This window comes from Falco punctatus, assembly GCF_963210335.1.
Source record: "Falco punctatus genome assembly, chromosome: 5".
NCBI classification, from domain to species: domain Eukaryota; kingdom Metazoa; phylum Chordata; class Aves; order Falconiformes; family Falconidae; genus Falco; species Falco punctatus.
Window position 1 is genome coordinate 72945440 of NC_137584.1, and position 24040 is coordinate 72969479.

A 24040-nucleotide genomic window follows, 5' to 3' on the forward strand; every position below is an offset into this window, starting at 1 on the left:
TGACAAGCCTCATTCAGACTTCTTCTTGGGTAGGAGGCATTATCCTCAAAGGCTGGAATCTCTGATGACCTATCTCTGATGTTGATGTAGGAATGGCATTTACCCAAGGCCTTCTCCATTTTTTGAATATTTTAGCAAGCATGTTTCCCCTGGAGGTTGTGTATGTTTTTTCTGCAGCCTGCTGTAGCCTTGCTTATAGAATTAGGGAATGTGAGAAGTCCACCTGCTTTAATTACCTTTCTGCCTTTCTGCGAGGTTTTGTTAGGACTATGTAACAAGACTAAGTAGTTGTGTAGTAAGTTACAGTGAATTAGATCCAAGTAAAAGCCTTACTTCATTCTAGGAGGATCAGAGTATATTCTATGCTGCCTTTAGCAAATTGTAGACCTCTCCAGTTTGTCTTGTTCTTGGTAGCGTCAAATCATTTGCTCATTTTCTAGTAGTTTCAACCCTTGTTCATATACTTGATTTTTTTAAGGCCTTACTAGTGTTTGAAAATATACTTTAATATAGTTGCAGCACAGCAACTGCTTTGAGAATTCTGACAACCTTCCTTTTCCTGCTTTCAGGCTTGTTTTGTACTATTTTATGTAATCTTTTATTTGAGTGTTTCAGTTAATAGTGGTGGTAAAAGTCCTCTTGGATAAAGCGCATCTGTTTTAAGCAAAATAACCTGTGTTGAGGAAGAAATATGGAACTTGAGGAGTGGTAGAAAGAATGCAATTCTGACAGCATTGTTTTTCATTTTGTAATAGTTTCTTCTGACTTCACTAGAGACTACAGCAGTGATGTCAGCCAGGATACAGTTTATGTTCTGTCTGTCACCCGAGTGATAGATTGCACTGAGTCTTGCCAGAATCATAAATTGCCTGGGAGATTGTAGTAAGTTGTTGGTGGAATTCTGCAGAGTAGGAGCCAAGACTTGAGAACTTCAGGAGAAGCCTCTTGAAGAGCAATCTAAGGATGAAAATTTTCCTGTCTCCTTTAAAAGTTATGTAAAGTCCCGTCCTTGGACATCAGAAGGATGAAACTACTTATTCACACTGTAATAATTAATTCATCATCAGCGCTTCCAGTTGTCATGCTTTCAAAATGTTGTCTCAACAGGTTGCATAATAAGATGATTTTGACCATTGTAACTATAATAAAGCCATAAAACTATTTAGAAAAAGCTCTAGAAGGGAGATCACAAAAAGGCGAAGCAGATGTGATGCCAGCAGCGAATGGGATTTACTTTGATTTATTTATTTTTAATTGGTGTAAAAAAGTGTAAAGACACTGCAAAACAAATGTTTGATTTATACAGAGGGAGCTATGCTGCATCTGAGAACAGCTCAGAGCCCAGAACATGCCCTCACTATCGATGGCATCTTTTTTGGATTTAGTTAACAAGGTGTTATAGCCAGGAGTATTTTTTTCAGCATAAGGTATTTCATAATTGTCAGATCTGTAAGAGCCAACGTAAGCAAGTAGTAAATTACAATGTGGAGCAGACAACACAAATTGCCCATGAAGAGGTGGATCAGCACGAAGAGGACTGTAAGTGGTCGAACTTTGTGGGGAATGAGAGCATCAGCATGGTAAAGAGATGAGATTTGAGCTATGCAGAGGTAGGAGTACAGGAGATGATCTCAGATGGTAAAAATATACCCATTGGATTTAGTGAAATGATGACTGACTGTGCTGATGGAGGGTGTATCCTGAGGAACTGCTCCAGGTAGAAATGTGCACGGAGGAAACTTGTAGCTCACTGGGGAATGCTGAAGGAGGTAGAAGAGACCTGATAAATAAAAGGTGCAGGGAAATGCTTATGGGTCAGGAAGGAGCTGAACTTAGTAGACACTGTTAATGATTCTATTCTATATGGCGAGCAGATAATTTAAAAGCTGAGGATGATGAAGACCTTTCATCATGATAAGATTGACAGACAGTCCGTCCCTTAGCCTGTGTGTTTGGAAGCTTGAGATTTCCACTCCCCAAAGAGGAGATGCAACAGCAAGGGTTTTCCAGGTTTTTATTGGATCTTAGGATCTGTTTTGGATCATGAATTTTCCTTGCAAGCAAGAGAACTTAAGAAATGCATTTGTCAAAACTTGTGCTTTAAAGCCAAGTAAATCCTGTTGTCTCAAGTAGTGTTTTTAAAAAAGCAAGCCTGGCATTAAACCATAGGAGGTGTGAGCTGTAAAGAAAGTAATGCGGCGGGAAAACAAGACAAGGAAAACTAAGAATGTTAAAAGCAATTATCAGGTTTTGGGTAGTAAGGAATTTAAAAATAATTTTGGTCGGTTTGGGCTATTTGTCTGCAAGATTTTGTGGATTTGAAAGAAAACAATCAAAGAAACAAATCAGCTTGCATGGAGTAACCTTCAAAAGTCTTTAATTCTAAATTTGCAGCATAGAAAGTTAAGTGTTTCCAAAGAAAGGATTTCATTAATATGGTAGCGGGGGCTTTGTTGCCTCATTCAGCAAAGCACTTGAGAATGGACTATGGGACCCATCTGCTTTTGGGGTGTGCAAGACGAATTTGTAGAAATTTCCTCCTCTGACATACATCTGCTTCCTGTGAATTATATTTTTCTGCTGTATAAAGGGTCTATTAAAAAAAAAAAAGCTGTGAAGAAGAGGAAATGCCAAATCAAAGAAATAATTCAAAAAAAGCTGCAGCTTTAGTGTCCATAACTGAGCAACCATCATGAAGTCCTGTTGATCCCTTTCATTAGCTTAACACCTCTGACTTGAAGCATGCAAAAAACCCTCTTCTTTTTTTGCTGCAAAAAAAATTTAGAACCATCCTATCTCCAGCCAATATATGTGTCCCAAAAAGGAAATTGGGATTTAATTTTGCACAGTCGACTTCCTGCAATGTGGCTGAACTTCTGCAGCTCTAGCCCGCTGCGTAACCCAGATCTTTTCAGCTTGTTTGTGCTGACCAGACAAAAGACAGCTCGGTTGCCTTCTTGCTTCCAGAATAGAGATGAGATGCACTGAAAAATTAGCGGCTAGCCAAGATTTTGAAAAAAATGACGACTAGGAAGCCAGTAAAGGGAATAAATTCAGATGTTATGAATTCTTTTAATTACTACTACATTGAAATCTCTCTGTAACATTTACTTTGACTGATTCAGCACTCCCTAAAAACTGATCTGGCTTTCAGCTAAAGGCTAAAAACTGTCTGCTGTGTTCAGACCTGAAGGATTCTGGAGTAGGAAAAAATCTCTAGAAAGTGAAATGGCTGTTTGGTGGTTTGCTGATACGACCAGCAAGCTGGGGGTTATGTAGCCCAGCCGTCTTGCAAGTCCCAAGAAGCACTAAGGTTGCTCACATCAGTGGGTGCCAGAGCTGATCCTGGATTTGTTGTCTTGGTTGTCCTGTGTGCTGCTGGGCACTAAACATGTAAATAGGTCATGCTTCAATGATAGGAGCACCTCACTATCAATATGATCAAGTGGCTTTACAAAAGCAGTTAAATTTTCAAGCTTTTCCTACTCAAATCCTAAACAACTGTCAGATCTGTGCAGAGAGTACAGTATTTAGGACTGCTACTTGGACATTTTTTTTTTTGCTTAAAAGTTCCTTAACAATATTGGCCGTGCACCCCCACAGCAAACTAAAGGCTGCCAAAGGTTTTTTTAAGGCCATGCTGGTTGCTAATCAAATATTGAAGACTTCTAATATAGCACTACTTCTGGTATATTGGAAGAAGGGGAGGGTTAATCCCAAGCTGTTGCCTATCCCTTTCAAAATAAACTGAAATAAAGTTTGACTAAGAATACTGCATACAAGAAATGAATATTCCAACAGAAAGGTACCCTGTAAATAGGTAGCAAGATCATTTTGTGAAATAAATACCAGTCTTATGCCATTTTTTGAAAAAAAAAAGAACACCTAAATTGAGGAAAAGAGGGTTAAAAAGAGGCAGGGCAGGTTTGCAGAAGGTCATGTAACCTTACCAAACTTGTTTAACCTCTGTGAGAAAATAAGAAAACCATGGTAAAAGTCTGGAAATAATTGGCTTTACTCTTCAGAAGGCTTCAGATTGTAACCCAAGTTGTTCTTACATTGGTGTGATATGCTCAACTGGTTTAAAAAAACCCCTTTTCTAAGGGATCTGGATGACTGATAATAAGCAGCGAGTGGGGAAGCCATTACCAGTGCTGCATTCACTACAAAAGAAGGAATTAAGAGATATTTTAAGAGCCTGAAATGTGAAGTTGTAACCAGAAGAAAGTTGCCACAACACCTCCCTCGATAAAAGACTTTAAATGAGGCTGAACCCAGGAGTGTGTAGAAAGGAGGCAAAACGGCGTGGTGGCAAAGGTTGTGTAACTAGCGTCAGGGAATACCAGTGCTGGAGCTCCCAGCCCCCAGGTTAGTGCGAGCCCCAAGGCTGTGTGGGGAGTAAAATGATGCTGTTCCAGCACAAGAGTGAGGATAAGAAAAGGGGAGAAAAAAAAAAGATTAAAAGAAAATATTGTGGTGAACTATGATGAGTAACAGCTCAGCATCCAGCATTTCTGCTCTCTAAATCTTGCAGAATTTCTGCTCCCCCGCTTCCACAAGCTTGCTTGGTTTGCAGGACGGATCCCTCTTGGTGTTTAAAAGGTTCAGGATTGCTGAGCCCAGCTGGCTGGGGTGGAGTAGCAGAGCTCTGGAAGAGCAGGTACGGGTTGATGATGTGTAGTGTCTGAGCATGGACACAGCAGAGCTGCACCCCTGGGGTGCTGCAGCTTCCACCCAGCTCCCTGCCTTGCGCTGTGCTGGCTCAAAAGAAAACAAGCTTTTCTGTACATCTTTTTGACACTGCTTCAGCACATTCCTCTAGCCTGAGTGGTAGCATCTTTCCATGATGTCAGGCTTTCTCTGACCTCGTTGGAGGATGAGCATTTTCCTTCCTGGAGAGCTTTTGTTCCAGAATAGGAAGCTTGTGTTGCTAGGGAGTTGGCATTTGCATGGGGCTTGAACAGCCATGGTTTTCTGAGCTTGTGAAAATTTTACTCTGCAAAACCTACTCTTGTGCTTGAGGGATGAACCTGAGTGCTGACTGGCGTTTTACAAGACCCTTGATGAGTAGAAATGAACCTTTTGTCTTTTCCAGGAGACTGACTCTCCATTGATAGCAGCTCCATCTCCGCCTGATGTCTATACACGCACGCAAATGCCTGTGTTGAGTCAGAATGATGGAAATAATGGAGCCAGAAAATCCCCTCCTTCCAAACCGGGAAAAAGACTGTTTCTTGGGCTTTTGCAGCTTCTATTCATAGGGGTCTGGCTGCTCTGCTCCAAAGCAGGAATCGATTAGGAATGCCCGTGACTTCTGGAGCTGTGTCTTGAGGGATACCAGCCTTGTGAATTGGTTTGTAGCCTGGTCGCCTGGACCCATCAGAGGAGGAAGGTTGAACATGTGTTTGTGGTTCTTTCCAGTAATTATAACCCAGGGGAGCGTGAGGAGGGAGGAATGCTTCTGGAGACACGTGGAGCCTCGGCATCACCTGCCATAGGGATGGTGCTATGGTCCACGCCTCATTTGAAAAAAAAAAAAAGTATAAATGACCTAGTTTATGAAGTGTATGGTCTCACCGCAGCTCTCTGGGGCTCTCTTGGTTCTCTATTCCTTGCCTGGACTGGGCTAGGAATCCATTAGGAAGAGCATAACATAGGGTATAACCACCCCAAATCAACGCTTGACAGGTACGTGCTCCTCACCCTAAGAATTTACAGGCTCATCCCATGACCGAAGGAGATGAAGAGGGTTGAGGTGAGGATTGGAAGAGGCACACTTTCTGTTTGGCTAGCTGCATGCCTGGCCTCCCGCGCCGCTCACCTTGTCTCAGCCCCTTTGGTTTCTTCTGATGGAGACCAGGAGACACCGAGTCTGGCACGCCTGGGGATTTTGGGGGTGGTGGGAGAGGGTTGGGTTGTGCCGGAGATGCTGCAAGGAACCTTAGCATCACTGTGAACTCTTCTGCTTTTGAACACGCTGAATCTCGCTCCTTTATTCCTTTAGCCCTGTTTCTCTACCAGCTTATACCAAAAATAGATGGTGCTGGGAATGTTGGAGCTGTGCACGTTTATCCTCTCCAAATCACCATATATGCCCTTATGAAGCTGACATTTACTTTTAGAATTTATTCTACTTTTCCTCATGCCAGTGACAAACCCTTAATTGTTTGGTGAGCTTGTGTTTTAATTGTCTGTATGGGTGAGCAGTGTGTGGTAGAGCCTTGAAAGTATTGTTTCAAAACAGTGATCCCTTTGGGAAATGTCTGTTTTTCTCTGTTCTGCAATGGATCTTTCTCTCGCAAAGGCTTAGTTTACATAATATCTGAGTGCTAATGTAGAGGCCTTTTGTAAATACGCTAAGATGCTTACTAAGCTGGTTGCCTACATAACAAAGCCGAGAGTTATGTAGTGGGTGTAGAGAAAGGGTGTGACATGTACTTTAACCTATTAGGCTCGCTAAATCTGGGGAAAAGGGCTTTTGGTTTATTAATTGGGATGGTTATCTGCGTGCTGGGTTTGTCTCCATGTACAAAACACGGGGTGTTTTGCTGGAGCATGGGTCGTATTGGAGCAAGGGCTTCGTTTCCAAATAAATACAGGTCTAATGGTCTTTTTGGCTTCCAGAAAAGCTAGTGCCGAAGTCTTCAAGGGTTTGGGGTTTTTTTTGACATTACACTGTGCCCGTTTGCATTTTGCCACAGTATTTGATTTTTAAGACTGCTTTCTCAATGTTGGTTTTTTTTTTAATTATTTTGAAACCTCAAATGAAAATCAGAGAAACTGAAAAATGCTGAAAACTTTATGGCGTATCCTTATAGAGACTAATAATGTGCGGCACTTGGTCAGCAAATTGTACAGGGAAAGGGGCAACTAGAAAACTCGCATTTTGCTAATACTGACTCCAGATCTCATGGTCGGTTTTTACCTTTAGCTTCTGACTCATAGTACAAGGCTTTTTTTTGCAGCATAATTTGTTGTAAATGACAACCTTTCAAATGTGACTGCTGACTTCCCTGTAAGTTATTTTTCAACTGTTTCTTGTGTTTTACCTGTATGAGTAATCTCATAGAGGCAAAGCTTGGGTAGAAGTAATTTATTGCTGAAGATTATGGGAAATTAAATCAAGGCTAACTGCAGAGATGAGGCTTCAGAAATTAAAATCTCCAGTTGCTGAGTCAATTAGGATGTCAGGGGGTAATTGCTGGAGGTCCTGGCATTTTGAAGAAAGAGCCAGTTTGTTTTGCTGGATGATAGCGGGCTAAAAAGCACTTACTGACCAGATACAGTTGCTTGCTGTGCAGGATTTCTATGTAAGAACCATCGTCATGTGTTCACTTGGGTTTTTAAAGCTTGGGCTGTCTCGTTTTACCTGCTAAACCACTTTCTTCTCCCTGTGGCCTTGGGGCTACACTTGGTATTTTTAAAATGGATTTTTCAATGATTTTCAAGAAGAAATATGTATTGCGGTGTCCTGTACCCTAGCGCAGTTCTGCTGGTGTCTTTCCCTATAAATATCCTTGTTCTTTTAAGGGGTGTATAAGTAATAAGCTCACTTCTGGTTTACGTTAACACATGAGATCTCTTTTTAGGAGAACATAATTTTAAATATTTTATTTACTAGTAACACAAACCTTACAGGCATTCTGTAAGAAGAAACAAAACTACCAGTTAAAGTAAGTAAAACAACAAAAAAGAATAAGACATAAATGTGTTTAATGTACCCAGTACCATAATGAAATATCCTAATTGCAGAGGCTTTGTGCCAAAGCACAAGTTATATTGACATTTAGCTGCCAGGTGACTTTACAAGGCAGGCAGTTAAGAAAAAATAAAAATGACTTGCAAGCTGAGCAGATTTGACCTAAGCAGTTTCAAACATAAGGTTGCATATTAGATTTCTTTTTCTCTATATACTGGAAAGGGACTCTTAAGGATTTTTCTCAAGGAAACGTGGGGATCTTCTTTCCTATTGTTGCACTGAGGACTTGGCACAACGAGCATTCGTTGGTATTAACCACATAAAATGCTCCTGCCATGGAGAGGAAAGGATCTGTTACTACACATACAATGAGGCCAGAAATCATCTCTCGACCGAAGTGGTTCCCATCAATCAGACGAGGGGGGAAAATGCGTACTAGCGTGCTGGGAGCTGCAGATGTGTTTGGGCTTCAGGATATCGTGGCGTTGTGGCGTACAATGGGAAAGTGTGGCTTCTAAAGGGAAGAATGAGAGCTGATTGTGTGACTTCGTAGCTGTGATAGCCTTCTGCTGCTGTGGTTTGCGTCGAAGCCCCACAGCTGCTGGCACAGCACTGCAGTTTTGCATGCGGCTTGCTCAGCCAAGATTTTTTTTTTCTTCTCCTCTTTAAGTGAAATAATTTGAAACAGTATTTCATGCCCTTGAATATTTGTTCTGTCAGAAATGAGCTTATTTTTTATTAAGCTGTTTGATCTATTATGTATTAGAAAAACATACAATATTGCTCTGCAGAACTGGTCTGCTGTTGTACAAGCTTTTTCCTACTCCTAGTGTCATTCCTTTTCCATATGCTGATAAAGTGGCAAGTGTAACTTCTACTGTAGTTAAATTGGACCAAGATTTTTTTTTTATTTGCATGCTTTAGCTGTAATAATAAGATGGTATACGAGAAGTAGATGGGCATAGTGTTTTTGTTTTTGAATAGGCTTGGTGGTTATGTCCTTTGATTTTGTGGAATTGCTTTGCTGTGGGTTTCATTTTTCTTTTCTTTGTTCAACGGCTTGTTTTTTGGAGGGACCAGTACATGTTGTGATCCACCGTCCGAGAGGCTCTCCTGTGGCGTGCGGCACCAGCGGTGAGGCTGGTCCACAGAGACTTAACCTGAACCTTCCACTCATTTGAGGCAAGGTCAATATTTTGGATTTTAGCACTGTCCCTGATCTGGGAGTATCACCCTGATGTCTAGTTTTGAGGCAGGACCTCCCTATAAAAGGACTTGTTGAGTTTTCAGTGGCATAAAACGAGCAGCAGTGGGGATGAGGCTGTGACAGGTGAATGTACGTGATGCATCAGGATCAAAATATTCGATGGCTGGTTGTGAACGTGAGGGTGCTGTCCTGCAAAAATAGAAACTATAGGCAGGACAGCAGATTGTAACGGTGCGACTGGGAGAGCAGACCTGGGTTTGTTAGCCCTTGGAGTTACATTACTTCCTCTGTGTGCGTTTTCTTTGTTTTAAGTGAAAAGTGTTGTTGATATTTTTCAGCATCTGTTTGGAGGGGTTGAAGCATTTTAAGGAGGAAGGATGGAAATACTGAATTAAGGTTGAGAGTTCTGGACTGTTTCTCACTGCCCATTTAAAAGGCAATTGTTTGAGTGTATGATGTTGAGAGTTTAATATATAAGAATGACTGGAGGAAGTCCTGAGGAAAGGATGACCTCAAAAATTTAGGATGTGTGTGGAAGATTTCAGGGCGTATTCTTGTAGTTGGGAACCATATAATTTCTGACTTCACCCCTGAACTCCCTTGCTGCTTGTGACAGTGAGGATCTCAGCACAGGGGCTTCTGGTAGCAGCAGTCTCGGTTTCTCCCTTGCTGTAATTGGCAATAGCAACCTCAGAATGCTTCTCTTGCTTCACTGCAAGTAGTTGGCCATAGAATACAACTACACAGAATTAAATCAAAGGAGAATTTCAAGAATAATCTTTGTACAGTGTTCCTGCTGCATACCCTGTTGTCTTGCCTTTTCAGTTTTTACAGTTTCATTATATCTGCATTATTACACATCCCTCTTAAACAGACCGGCTAGGTTGATCTCATATTCTTTCAGAGATACAAAGTCTTTGAACAAGCCTAGAATTGCTCATGATGTCAGGTTGCATTTTCATTATACTTAGTATACTTCCCCCCCCGCCCCCCTCCCCCCCGCAAGAGAAAAAGGCAGAAAAGGGTAAAGAGGATATATTCTTGGCTGTTGAAGCATTCAGCAATCTGGAGTTATTTATATGTTTGGAATGCAGAAGAATGCCATCATAAAATATTAATACTGCTTTATAAAATTAAAAAAAAACACCCCCTCTTCTTGCAGTGGCTGTAAAGCCCTGCTGCAGCATCCGCGGTGCTCGGGCAGCTCTGGTTCATTGGGAGCTGCTCTAGGCCAGAATCGTTTCTGCTCAGGTCTTTCTGCTTAGCACTAAACAAATATTTGTCCTAGCATTTATCTTTGTGTTAGAAAATTCACAGTGGTTCTGTATCATTGGTAATAGTGCTTTTAAGTAGATTATGTTATTAGTGTTTACATAGCGTATTTGTCCTAGAGAACTGGTTCTAGCTCGGCTAGCTTTCGGAGCAGCGTGCTGCTTGGCTTCTTGTCCTTCTGACTTTAAAGGCTCCAGCACGAGTGCCAAGCTTGTCATGGAAACGGGCGCTTGCTTAAGGTATGGGGCTTGCCGTTTTATTTGGAGGAGGAGGAGGAGAAGGAGGAAGAGAGGCTGAATAGGCTGTGAGCCCTTTCCTTCCAAGAAATGGTAACAAGTAAGCTTTGTTGATTTTCTTTACCCGCTTTTTCAAAGGAGAAGGCGGCACTTTCAGTAAGAAATCATGAAGGGACAGAGAATTTTCAGCATCTCCTGTGGATTTTTAAGGAGAGGACCTGTTAGGAGTGGAGATCCCAGGCATTTAGGAGTCCAGAATTCCCAGGTTCTGAATAAATGATGTAATTCCTTGCTTTGTGCCAGAACTATTAGAAGCATAACATTTTTCAAAAATGTCATTTCCTTATAGTAATCTATACGTTGGCATCCAGTCCTTCTTTTCCCTTACCCAGCTTTCAGATGGAGTTGTTCCTCAGCTCTTCAATAGATCTGTTTAGGGACTAATCAGGGAAATGGAAGCACTTGTCAGGTGGGGAAGGGTCAAGGTCAGGCCGAGTTCCTCCATTGGAACCCTTATTTTATGTTTAGAAGATTCATAACCTGTTTCTTGTGCTCAGAAGCTAGGACGACAGGGATTCATACCTGCGCTTGTTTGAACAAAGAAAAAAAATCACAAGTTCTAGAAAAAATAATGTGTTGCAAACAGCTTGGGATTCCCTTTTCTAGGGGTCAGTTTAGATGTTCTCGCAGGTTCGGAAGACTTAAGATTAGAAAGCTGGAGGCCACTGTTTGCAAGGTCATGACATTTAGTCATCCACTTACTTTTGTGGCCGTCCTGCAGCTGGAACCACAGCATGAGAATAGCTGAGAGGTCAGCCAAATCTCCTTGAAGGAACATCCTTAATATATTTGGGGTATATTTTTATATAATGTATATATTTATATATTAATAATATATCAATTCTAAGTTTTTAGCATGTTTTGCTTCATCTCTTGCACAGAATTAAGATGACACATGCAGATGCTTTGTGTGAACAGGGAGGGAGATGCCTGTTTCACCAGCTTTGTGGGATAGTAGCACCTTTTGGGGAAAAATATGTATGTCTTGAGCAGGGCAACAGCCTCCAGCAGCACTTCTTGTGCTTAGAAGTCGGCTCCTGGTGTTTGCTGCCTGGGCTGTGAGCTAACCAGGGCTGTGGAGGTCTTGGCCCGAGGCTTGCTCAGAACGCTGTGGCCTTGCATTTAGCATAGAGAAGAGCCAACCTTGCTAAATGAATTAAGCCAAACAATTAAGGGCAAGAAGCTGCATGAATGGTCACTGAAAATTGCACGCTAAATGGAAAATTAATTGGCTGAATTAAAGTTATCTGAGCCCTGAGCACCCCACAGCTAAGGAGAATGCAGTACACCAAGAGGAACTGAAGAATCACAGAATCATAGGACCACAGAATGGTTTGGGTGGGAAGGGACCTTAAAGACCACCCAGTCCCATCCCCTGCCATGGGCAGGGACCCCTCCCCCCAGCCCAGGCTGCCCCCAGCCCCATCCAGCCTGGCCTTGAGCCCTGCCAGGGATGGGGCACCCACAGCTGCTCTGGGCAGCCTGGGCCAGCGCCTCGCCGCCCTCACAGGGAAGAATTTCTTCCTCATCTCTCATCTCCATCTCCCCTCTTCCAGTTCAAAAGCATTCCTGCTTGTCCTATGGCTACAAAGGGCATGGTGAGGCACAGCTTTCATCTTGGGTAAGTTCTTTGCTTGTCAAGCAGGGCAAGGTTGAGACGATCATCACTGCATGATCCTGGGCAGGCGGTGGGTGCTCCCACATGTACCTCACTCTCCAGTGGTGACACAGAAACATGTCCGTGGGCTTAGCTTCAGATCTGCTGGTCCAGCAAAATGGTCAGGTCAGGTCTTAACTCTTCATCTCACCCTGCCTGCAGAATCCCCAAGTGCTGCTGGAAACATACTTTACTCTGGTGGGGGGTCAGCACTTTCCAGTAAACTATAAATGTTATTACCCAAATTGAGTCCCAAATTACCCCTCTCTGTGGAGCAGGTTCGTAAACTGGGAAGCATTAGTGGGTTCCAGTCTATACACAAATATTAGCATTACAAAATCTCAGGCCTGTGTTTAAGAGTGCATTTGTTAAGACGTTGTTTCTTATTGATGTCAGTTTGTTTTTATCCATGAAATTAAACAAATTCTTAGTTCTTGACCTCTGCTCCCGTAAGAGAGGTTTCTATCTTTGCTTAATCTTAGCTTAATTCTCACATAATTAATGGAATATCCATTTGAGCCTGAGGCAAATGTTCTTTATTTCATCCGTTGACTAAAGTTCTTGGCCACAGTCACCTCCGTCAGGAGAGTTGACGAGTTACAGGCATTTGTATTGGGTCCACCATTTGCAGGTTTTGCATTACTACCAGGTCATGTGTCCTTTATCCCATACATCCCTTATCCCATATGTACTTCTCTTATCCCGGTTTGCCTGATGCAGCTGCATAGTTTTTGGGAAATCGAATTTGTGTATATCCCTTTCCAAATCCCAAGCACATAAAGGCGAAGCCAGATTATGTTTTTTAAATGTTAAAAGAAGTTTAGCCTTCTAATTCGGCAAACTGGAAAAGATAACATCATCTCCCAATCTCTTCTTTCCTATGGTGGGAATAAAGAGAAGAAACTGCTGTTTCTCAAATCACATCCATAGGGACTAAAATCAGCACAGAAGAGATTTGTGAGCCGTTTCCCATCTCTTTTCCTTAGAGGATAAAGTCCTGCTCTTGCAGGGCCAAGAGAGCTTTAAATGTCTCGGACATTTGCCAGATGGACAAGATCTCAATCCTAATTTTTAGTAAATAGTATTTATTTGACAGAACTTAGCTTCTGGATTTTGATGTAGTTTGCCTGGCCCACCCTCCAGTTGCTTTTCAATTTGGATTCTTACTGATGATCTCCATGTAGCTTCACTCTTATGGGAGAAAATATGTCTGGTCCGTTACAGTGGGGTTTCTCTGGGATGAATTTTGCTTACTTCCCCAGCTTTTCCTTTCCACTTGGATAGCTTTCCAGAGATGGCACAGTCAACTTGGAGATCACATTCCTATATGGAAACAAATAAAAAATATTTTCCTTTAATTTGCTCATTTTAGGAAATTAGTACATTTTATATATAGCCAAATCCTCTTAGAGAATACTTTTTTCTTCCTGTGAGCAGACATTTGTAAGCATATTAATGCTTATCAACATTTGATCAGCTTCTTTTTGTATTAAAAAATATACTTTTTTTACATTTGTATAAAAAAATACTTTTTTATACAAGAGCACTCTCAAGGCATATTAAGTCTTAATTTCTGTCTGCCAGGGCAGTCTTTGATCTCTGGTTCATTCTCCATTTTTTTTACCCTTTATATTGTGCATCCTTAAGGTCTGTGAAATAAAACTTAAGAGGGGAGTGACGAGTGCTTGGAGAACAAGACCTGATTAGGACCATGAAGGTCTCTCCTAGGTGCCAGGACTTCATCACCAAGTTTGTGGAGGACTTTTTGGCTAATTTCTGTGCATTTTGGGATCTTCTGATGCGAGCTGAAGGGAACAGAAAGGCCAACTGCTGCTGCTAAGCCATACGGTGATGTTGGTTACTTTGCAAAGTGCAAAGACCACCCTAAAATATAAAACCACCCATCAGGTGGTGGCCTCTGAGACTTGTTTGTTTAAGGGGGTGTGACTTTTTAACAGGTAGACCTAGTGAAAATTTCAGAAGATGAGGGTGTGTATTGAGGGGAGAGAGGTGGATAACTGAGGGATGGAAAGGGGAGCAACGTGCAATGTATTTTTTCCAGTGCTTTGCATCTTTTTATATGTCTGAATCCTGGACTAACTTGCTGATAGTGGCCTGAAACCTTCTAGGAGAACCAAATTAAGCCAAAAAATCCTTTTGCTGGAGGTGCTGCTAATACAAGCTCGCTACCTGTGGGCTTGTACCTTCAGCAGCAAAGCTTTGCTGTCCGTGTAGATATTGTGCGTGGACCCACCCCGAGTGCTTGGCAAAGTGCTGAACGTCTCCAGGTGCTCAGAAGTCAAGTGCCTCCCTGAGAGACCTGTCTTTGTTTGGGCTTAATAAAAGCATCATGTTTTCAAATGATGTGCTGAATCACTGGGGAATTCTTCACTTTCGGTCTGGCTTAACCGAGTAGGAAAAGCACGTATGCAAGATAATTTTATAGAGTTTGCTCTAAAAAGCAGTTTTGAAATGGTGTTTTTCAAAGGTTTTTTTTGTTTTGGTTTGGTTTTGGTTTTTTTTGTTGGTTTTTTTTTTTCCCCAAAAAGCTTCCATGGTGTTCTTCTAAACAAGCTCTTCTGGAGAGAGTTTTCTAAAGCAGGGGAGGAAACACAGTTCTTTAGACTTGTCTTCAGAAATGTAAACAGCCACGGCACTACGGCAGCACTCTGGAACATCGCCTCTCGAAGCAAGAGCGAGCTGGGCTGGCACAAGCAGCTACTTGTACAAGAACAGGAGGTAATTACCACGGAGCGAGTTCACTTCAGACTTCAAACACCGGGGAGTTAATTTGCTCTAACGTGATTGAAAACACAAAACGTTTGTAGATGGGCTGCTCCCGAGATGAAGAATTTCAGCAACTTATTAACGTGCTTAAAAGCCATTTCTTTTAAAACACAGTGTCCCTGTGCAGGTGCAGATTTGCACAGATAATATTTGGATTGCCTTACCCATCAATAACGCTGAGGCTGGCTTTGAGAAGCTGAACAAAAACCCACCTGGAGGTAGCATGAGGACGCTCATTCAGCACCTTGTGGTGCCAATGGTCTGGATCTTCTTGGTGGTTTAGGTTCTGCTACCTGGCCCACCCTAAGCAGCACTTGGGAACCTCTAAAGAAAGGAAAAAAAGGGGGAATAAATCCCCTTAACAAATAATCTCAGGCTGTTTCACTGCTCGGTGTTTTCTCTGGCCAGATATTTTTAGATTCCTGTATGGTTTGGATCTCACTTTTGTTTAAGATTGATCTGAAAAAAAATCATCCTTTTTGAAGTGTATTTTACATACATTATTGCTTTGCAGCGTCTTGTCTTTGGGAATAAAATGGTTCCTTTTAATATGCATATACTACTGTTCAGTGGAGTATTTTTAAAAATCACTATTATATCTGTACCTCCTTCTCAAAGCCTACTGAGGTAAGAGAAATTACATTTTACAATGTCCAAATAAAAAGAAAGACACTTCGTAAAACTTCGTGGAAAGCTGTTTTAACTTAAGGGAATGGTTCAGGAGTTGAAACCCTCGACTCTAGCAGGTCCTGGCAATCTGTTGAAGTTTCGCTTGAGCGAGTTGTAACACCGTGTAAAGAAACCATTTAGTGACAGGTATCTTCATATCATACCCTTGGATTCTGTGGCACAAGTCACAGAGCTGATGTCTTTATCATAATATCCCAGATCTGCAATTTTCCTACTGCTCCTCCAGAAATTAAATTGTCTTTACTGTTTCTTGGCGACATGCCTGGCAATGGCAGAGCTCAAATAGCAGATCTGAAGGGAGGATGGGGATGAATGGACTGGCTGATCCAGCAGAAAGTCATGCGTTCCCAACCAGATCTCCTCCCAGGGCTTGAGCATCACTCCCCAGCGACAGCTGTGGGGCACATCTGGCTGCCTCTGCGCTGTGGGCTTGTTACAGTGCCACATGAAGCTGATGGAAATCTGATGTGAAAAACTACCTCATCATTTTTGTTGCAGGAGGCAAAGGGCAGCCTGGCTTTGACCAGCACTGGGGGCAATGTTGGTCTGGTGAGCCAAATCCACGCTGCCAGCACGCCTGGCATCCAACCTCCTGCCAGGTGGGATGCCTTAGAAAATTGCTTTCCTTTCATTTTTAAGAAACAATTCTCTTGAAACTGGGGATAAGGATGCCTGGGCAGTTTGAGGAAGATAAGTAGGACTGCAAATAACAGGGGTGTGTAACTCATTTTCTGTATCTTAATTCCATTATAACACACCCGTAGTCCCAGTCAGGTGGTACTGAGACCTTTTAAATGAATTATTTGTCTGCTCTGCCTTACATCTGTGGGGATATTTTAATGCCCAAGAAAGAAAGGACAGCGTGCAGGTATTTGAGGGGCAGTAGAATGGAGGCTGTTAAGATTTGGGTCATCTGGGTGTGTGATGCAAAGCAAGGCTGGCTGTTGGACAGAAATAAAATACTTTATGTAAATCTCGTTGTCATTTTGTCATATTCAGGCAGTGTAGGTCATGAAAGACAGGACCCATTTTGCTGAACTGAATGTCTTTTTCTGAGGGACCAGTTGGCTTTCCAGCTGGGATCTTCTGTCATGTGTTGGCATCCTGTGTGAAATAGTACTTATCTTTTTTGGTGTATCATTTAAAATAAATCTGAAGAGATGCTTATAATAGTCTATTTCTCACAATTTTCAGGTGAAGAAAATGCTGGGGTAGGTAGGTTGTGTGTTTGGTGCTCAGCCAGCCGGGTGGCTGAGCTGGGTGTAGACTGTGATGTTCATGTAGATCTGCAGCTCCTAGACTTGCTGCCATCGATTATTGTAGGTGACCTCCCTGAAGTAACATCCTACAGCCTCGAATATTTCATTAGAAGTACAAATCAAGAAATTCTGTCCAGATAGAGTTTTTCTGTAAGTGATGCTGAGCAGAAAAAGCTCTAATTTTAGATAATCTTACAGATTTTATTGTTTGGACAGGAAACACCACCACTTTAGCTTGAGCTCCTTTAGTCACAACAAGAATCATTAATATAATTGTTTAAACACAGTTGTGTAGGTGTTAGTCACGGTTATCAATGTGAGTATGGCCCCTAACTTCTAACATCTGGAAAAATTTGGTGCAACCGCTGTTTCATCTGGTAGAATGATAAAATACTTTCTTGTAACCTTTAATTCACAGTAGGACTTTTCTAGCTGTCAAGATTAGCTTGACATTTTTACAAACATGTATCTTCTTATCATACCTCTCTCTAATGCGGTTCCTGTAAACTGTACAAGTATAAAATTAAGTTTTGGTTAAGGCTTAATACATAATATATATGATCAGAAAAACAGTGGCTAATGGTATGAAATACTTTGAGGCAAGAATTGAAAAAAAAAATCTCTTAAATGCTTATAAATGGCTTTGGAAAAGTAAGTACTTAGTCCCACCTAATCCATGGTAACTTGCATGAAGGTAACCATGGAAATTTTATATATAAAACTCATCTCCAAAGAGCTCATTTTAACACCGTCTCTTGCTGCAGTCCAGTGCTTAACAGTGCTGTACTGGCACGTGTTGAGGCTTTGGTGCTACGTCTTCCAATTTTCTGTGTTGGGGAAGAAAAACCACCAAGAAAACAAACTCCCAAATGCTCCTTCAGCCCACACTTGGGTTTATGTGATAGTCCAGAAAATTTGGCTGCTGATAAATGAGAATCTTCCCACTGAAATGAAACACAGATGCCGTTCTTTGTACCCGTTTGCATTTTGGGAATGTGACCAGAATCCGTGCTGCTCAGCCGCTTGCCTGCATCACCCTGGGAGGTGGCTGCAGACGCAACGCAAGACCCTGTAGACCTATAATGACTGAAATGATTTTTAAAGCTCAACTACTGAAAGTCAGGAATGCTGAGATTAGCAGGGTGATGCTGAAGGTGTTAAGTCCAGATTGACCTAAATTATTATGTTGACTTAAATGACTCGTGTTTATGTTATTTATATGATTTATTTTTGCTAAAGAAAAGATCTATTTCCTCTGGCGGCAGAACCAGAAGCTAACCTTTTGATTAACCATCTGTTTGGATTCATGTAATTTCCTTTTCCAGATCTGTGACACTTTCAAAAACGCTTGTGCAGGAGACGCAGATGCTTTACAAGGTGCAGTAGGCAAAGCCTGTAGCACTAACAAAAGGCAACTGCACCGATAATTCCCGTTTTACACCTGTAGAAACTGAAGCAGGGGGAGGGTTTCCAGATTTTCCTCCTCCTTTCTGCTTTATGCCCGCGTTCGCCCTCTCACTGTTTTGCTGCTGCCGTTAGTGATAACGGCCTGGTGGCTTGGCTGAGGATGGGGTGCCTTTCCCAGCGCACACATGGCAGGAAGGGGAGCACACGGGCAACAAACTGCCTTGTAGAGCTCAGGGTGAGGTTGAAATGGGGAGGTCTTGCTAATTAATGGGTTAGGAGGTGGTTTTGGTACTGCGTATAGTGAAGGGATGGGTGGATTTTTGCTGGATTTGCAATGTTCTCTCCTTTCTGGTCGTGTTTCTATACAGCAAATTGCAGCTGGAGTGCTCTCGTGTTAGAGTGTAAACATCACTGGAGCAATCTGGGGATTCATTATGGTGGCTGCTTTAGCTGAGATCCACGTTTTCCTATACGTTCCCTTTCTAGTTACCTGAATGAAGTATAATTGGAGATGATCATAATTTGTGGGCTGAATGGAGGAATTACTGGGTGAAATTCAGGACCTGTGGACTACTGGAGACCTCAGGGTGCTCCTTCTCCACCCTGGTGTCTTCTGCCCAAACGTGCCTTGGTTCTCACTGTGGTGATCCCCTCTGCTTTGGGACGTGGGTCTGCAGCGAAGAAGACCCCGGCAGCCAAGGCCTGGTGATCCTGCAGTGTAGGTATGGCATCTGCCAGGAGGGTCCAGCGCTGTGGGATGGGGCAGAGGAGCATCCATCTGGGATGGACAGAGCTCAGCCTCACTGTCCTCATGTTTTGGGCGCTGTGTACATGCCCACCTGAAGTGTCTACAGCCCCTGCTTTCTTTCAGGTGGCTTTACCCACAAGATGTGCTGCTCTGCGGTAGAGCAAAGCGATTTGGAGGCGGTGTGTTGTACAGGTTTTGAACGGATATTGGAGGTGACACTTCTGAATCCTTCGCTTTGCTGCTAGCTTGTTTGTCAGAAAAGGGTATTTCAAATTCTCCCCTCAAATGGAGACACTGAGGAGTTAGTTCAGGAGATCTGATCGTCGCTGAAGTTTCTACAGTGGAGTGCATCTTTGTACCACCTCCAGTGTAGCTGTTTCTCATTTCCAGCCCCTTTTGGTTAACGATTCAAAGGAATATTGTCTTAAGAAATTGCCAAATGCACTGTGGTTACCAAGTTGCTATTGGAAATGGAGGAGGAAATTCCCCACTATTGCAAACCAATAAACAGATTGGAGTTGGGAGTAGGAATGTGAAAACAATGTATTTCAGCTGGCTAATGAAGAGAGATGTTGAATCTCAGCAACTGTTTAGATAACTGTCCTTTGATTTGTTTACCATCTGCTCTTAATTCCGAAAAGGAAAGGCAGTGGTTTGGGACTGGTTTGAGGAGCTTCACAGAAAATGGCTTGTTTGCATTGCCACTAGCCACAGGTGGAAATTCTCAGCCAAATCCTCTGTTGCTGGAGCTGGTTCCCCTGGAAGGATCAGAGCAGCAGGGAGCTTGGTCTCTGGATGATGGATGGGAGAAACAGGAACGTTAACGGGTTGGTTTGCCTGTGGGATCTGAAGTTTTGCAAGAGATAAGTTTTGCAGAAAATACATCTCGATGGATTGACTTTAAGCAGTTTATAAACAGTTCCCCCCCTTGTTTTTTTAAATGTTATATTCAGCTTGCGTGGCTGCACTCATCTGCTTCTGAAAAGTGTTTTTCCATCCCTGCCCATGCCCTCCTTGGATGGCCAACCGCACAGAAAACAAGCGTGATGCTGTATTTTTGAGGTGGCTCTGGAGCATTGGTAGGACATGATAGATGCAAGAGCAGAAGGGTGGGAGGACATATATTAGCACTGACACTTTGCAAGTCTGCATGTGCAGCTGGAATCCCTTTTCTCTAAAATTACTGGAAAATAGGCTTAGAGGAGTGTAGCTGGGTAGTAGGCGACTTCAGGAGCTATTTGAGGCTGCAGTGGAGAAAGGGAAAAGCTGCGGTTAACCCTTATCTGTTCGAGTTGCCTTGCAAGTGATGGTGATTGAATCTGGTCTGGCAGCAGGTGCTAGGAGCTGAGAAGATAAAGCAGTTGTCCTTGCTGTCTCGGTCCTGAACTGCTCGTGTGGCCATCACAGTTGTTTGCAGGAGTGGCAGGGGTGGGATGTCCACCCTCAGCATCCCCTTACTCACCTTCTGCAGTGTTGTCAGTAAAAATAATACATGAGGGGGGGGGGGGGGGGGGGGCTGTCGATTTTCAGCTTCCATTGGGAATCAAGTCAGACAAAGCATTCAAACAGCTGAAGTTATAAATATATATAAGATCATGGCATTTTGGATTTTTTTTAATATAAGCATAAATACATGACAAAGAGCTGTAAAGCTTTTAAGTTCACTACAGCTCTTCTGTATAAACACAGGCCCTCTACTCCCAGTAATCCTTTATTTCTAAAGCATTGGTTAAGCATTCAGGCTAATAAGCATGTCGTCTTAAAAGCTTCGACTATATATTCCCAGCTGCCTCTAATGGTCCTCAGCTGTGGTGGTACCTGTGCTTTGCCAGCTGCAGTGGCAGCTTGCATGTCCGATGCTTTTGGGTGTGAAATTTCCCTCCCCCCACACTTCCCTTTCCCCCCTCAGGTGGAACAAGAAGAGACATAAGCCATTTCCCATCCTTGGTCCTGACATTGATGAAACCTTCCAGAAATGTTCTTACCACTTTAAGTAATCTGTTTTTTGATGTCAGTTATTTTTTTTGGAGTACCATACTGAAATAATGAAAATAGATAAACATGCATTTAAACCATTTGAACAGCATTGTATTTTAGTGTGCAGTAGCAGAGCAGTGATGAAAGTTTAGAGGTTTTTTTCACTCATTAGTCCTCAAAATTACCTTTTTAATACTGAATTTTCTTCCTGTAGCTATAGCTACTTATTCTTATATTATGCATATATAGATTTATGCTATTCCATAATAAATGGAGTTATAACTCCAGTATAATTGTTTTCTTAGTATTAATATGCTTTGTGTTATTTAATTGTTAGCCAGGGATTACAGTAAACACAGTTCTTCTGTGTTCATATCCAGTCTTGTTTAGCTGAGCTATCTGCGTTGAATGAAAATCTCAAGTACAATTATGTGAGTAACGAGGGCAGCAAGAGGAGAGCAGTTGTCAAATCTTGAAGTGGCAGTTGTTGCAGGAAGTTGTCTTCATTTCTTTATTACCCTTCATCGTCCCAATATAGTTAATCCTTAAGACATGACACTTAAGCATCAGAGAACATCCTAAAATTATTTCGTTGGCTTTACTTTTAAAGAAACCTATTGACTCAGCTTCTCAGAAACTTCTGAATTGCTTCTGGATATAGTGAGCTTTGCCACAGTTTGGATTCAGTAAAGATGATGAGATACAAATCTGAAATCACAGGGCTGAGGACACCAATTTGTATTAGAGATGTGTACCCATGCTGGTGCAGAGTGCTTTGCATCTTCAGCTTACACTTATTCCCAAGATTGACTCAGCATAACCAGGCCCTCATGAAACAATATTTAAGTTCTAATGTCATTGAAATTCCAAATTCACTGAAATAAAGAGAATTAGGATTTTGCAATGTCTAATGCCTCCCCCTGTCATTGTTTTGTCGCCAGGATAATAAAACGTCTTTGGTTAAAAATGTAAGACAAGGGTAATTAAGAACTGGAAGTCCAGACATACGAATTAATAGCAAAGTTGTTGCTGTTGGACTCTAGTACACCTTCTCTGTGTTAATATATTAAGGAAAATTTTTTAACTCTGTAATTTTTTATACAATATCCTTTATATATTTTATTTATGATATCCCTCTTCATTCATTTTTTTAAAATTACTTCTTGTTGCGGAAGGAAAAAAGGCAAGAACATCTGTCCCAGGCTGCTGGTACTTGTTGTTAAGCACACTTTAATAATGGATAGTAAGAAAGTAAACAGTTTAAAGTACTGTACCATATACTTGTAATCCAGTGCACAGCTGTTCAAGTGATCGTGAAGGGTTGAGGCCACCACAGTGTCTGTGCATCGTTTGGTGCATCAGCGTATTTGTGCTTCACTTCAGGTTTACTTGGACAGCAGCCTGTTTCACGATGGTGCCCATACAAACCCATTTGTCATCATCTAACCATGGTCATTGGCTTTGAGTAGAGAGAAAGAAAGGTAGGAAAGAATTAAAAGTCAGTCTCATCTTCTTAAGATCAACATTGTTCTTTGCAGGAGATCTCAAATTAAGGATTTATTTTTAAATTGTGGTAGGAGCTGGTTTTGTTGGAACAGGGGACCTGTGACAGCCTAAATTCCACTTTCAAAGATGCATCTTCTTTCCAGCCTGAGGAATTAGCATTTGCGTAGCTCTTCAAACCAGTTACTCTTCTGCACAACGTCATCTCTTCTGGATTACTCAGAGATAACTTCAAGTATAGTCCTTTGGAAACATCCTGCAATTTCAGTCTTTCCAAGGACCTGACATCAAGCAAGCAAATGGTTATCACTTTTTGGCATCAGTCAGATAAAATAGTTTGCAAGTGACAGCAGACACTTTCTAAGTTAACTGTGAAGCTTTGGAAGAAAAGGAACCTGAGCACCACAGGAGTACTGAGCTGTGTAAATGATTATTTATATGTCATTTGGCTTGAAACCAAATTTGCCCTAATGAGAGAAACTGAATATTCTGAGAATGTGGATGCCGTTCCAGAAATTAGGGTGTTTGTAGAGTTCACATTCAGCCAGTGAGGGAGGAATAAAGTTGGATCTAATCTATATCAGGAAGTTATTAAAAACTAATACAAAGTGTGCAGTTAAGGCCATTAGTGACTTGAGGTTTTGGACCTAAATCTAATGATTCCTTTGGCTAGGAGCAAGCTATAGGTTAATTTGGCAAAATGTAGTGAGTGGGCACCTGGGGTGCTGGGTTGTGTGTAGATAGAAAAACACTTAGAGTTGGGTTTGGGATTTTTGTTTCTCCACTTCAAGCACAGTTCTGCTTTCAGTGTGCAGAACAGGAGTACAGCTTGTGTGTGCTGCAGTAGGGATGGCTGAAGCACCCTTGGAAAGTGTCATCTGCTAAAGAGCTTTCAGGTTTATTCTCTTCGCAGGATCCTGCAGCAGGCTTGGTGTTCCTCAGAGCTGGTGACAGTCAAGTTGGGGCAAGGGAGGAATTCTGACTTGTGTGCTTCCCACTGCCTGAAGGCTCCTGGAGTGGTCCAGCTGGGGACCTGTGCCAGAAAAGTGCTGTTACGGCTTCACAGCACTTGTGAAATCTTGAGCTGGTTCAAAATGACAACAATTTGCAGAAATTCCAAGATTGGGAATCTGGGCTTCATGCTGCGATGAGGCAGGTGAACGAAGAAGAACCAGCTATGGTGTAGGAGACCTGGGGCAGGTTGGGCATTCATGGACGTATGAGATTGTTGTGGGTTGCTGCTGAAAGAAGTTTTTTTTGCTACTTGCTGTTACGTGCATAAATACAGCTTCTCCTTTCTGTTCACTCTTCTCTTCCTTTGTGCCACGTGGAGATAGTTGGGATTTAGGCACCCAACAGCCCTCCATCTCGGCTTGTCCTCCTTACTTGTCTTCCAGTGGGTCAAAACCCAAATTATGTGGCCATGAAACTCAGCTTGACCTCTTCAATCCTTCGGATATCCCCAAGGATAACTGATGGACAGTCTGTCAAGACAGGGAGAGTTGAACAGTGGTCCATAAAATGCTGTTGCTGCTGCT

At 42.1% G+C, this 24040-nt stretch overlaps 1 protein-coding gene across 10 annotated transcripts in view; it reads left to right on the top strand.

Moving 5' to 3' along the window:
• The window catches only part of NCOA1 (nuclear receptor coactivator 1), a 180593-nt gene that overhangs the window by 21601 nt on the left and 134952 nt on the right, over positions 1-24040 (top strand). The window contains exons 1-2 of one of the 10 annotated variants that reach the window (XM_080388394.1): positions 8813-8886; positions 14681-14870. The exons of 8 other annotated variants lie outside the window; for them this stretch is intronic. The gene's annotated coding sequence lies outside the window, so the exon portion shown is untranslated. Of the gene's footprint in view, positions 1-8812; positions 8887-14680; positions 14871-24040 lie in introns of those variants that run through there. One more of the 10 variants, XM_080388393.1, reaches the window with a different exon arrangement.